The following is a 687-nucleotide window of genomic DNA, read 5'->3' on the forward strand; positions in this document are numbered from 1 at the left end:
TCTCTCTCTCTCTCTCTCTCTCTCTCTCTCTCTCTCTCTCTCTCTCTGTCTGTCTCTCTCTGTCTCTCTTACCTTGTCAGCTCATTAGTTTTGGAAGATTCGCTGGTAGACCGATGATTGTCTCGTTCTTTGAGGTATCAATAAAGTGATTGCATTCCAGTATCTTTAACCAGTATACACAAGCCTATTCTAACAGAGCAGAAGGAAATTGACAAGACAAAAGAAAAATCAGCTGAATTCATAGTTTGTCTTACCATGTTTTGACCTGGCTATACATACATATACAGGGAGTGGGAATGATCTGGTGGTTAACACAGAGTATTGGGAGTCAGGAGCCCTAGATTCTGTCCCTGGTTCTGTCACTAACTTGCTGCGTGACCTTAAAAAGTCACTTTAACCTTTCTGTGCCTCAGTTTCCCCAGCTATTGAAAACAAGACTGGGGATTCTAATACTTGTTTGTAAGTGCTTTGAGAGCCTCGGACAACAGGTGCTATAGGCCGCATGCAAAGCATTATTCTGACATGCTGATTTGGAGTCATGAAAGAATCGAATTTTTTTTTAACCCAAAGTCATTGGACTATTTATATGAAGTCAGTAACGTAAGAGTACCTCAGGGACATTTCAGAGTTGGAGGTGCAAATTATTCCAAAAGGGTGCAACAGACACAGTATAATCCCCAGCTTTTG

This window comes from Petaurus breviceps, unplaced genomic scaffold (genome assembly GCF_028583685.1).
Source record: "Petaurus breviceps papuanus isolate PSGF00001 unplaced genomic scaffold, PetGlider_PUasm1.0 173, whole genome shotgun sequence".
NCBI lineage: Eukaryota > Metazoa > Chordata > Mammalia > Diprotodontia > Petauridae > Petaurus > Petaurus breviceps.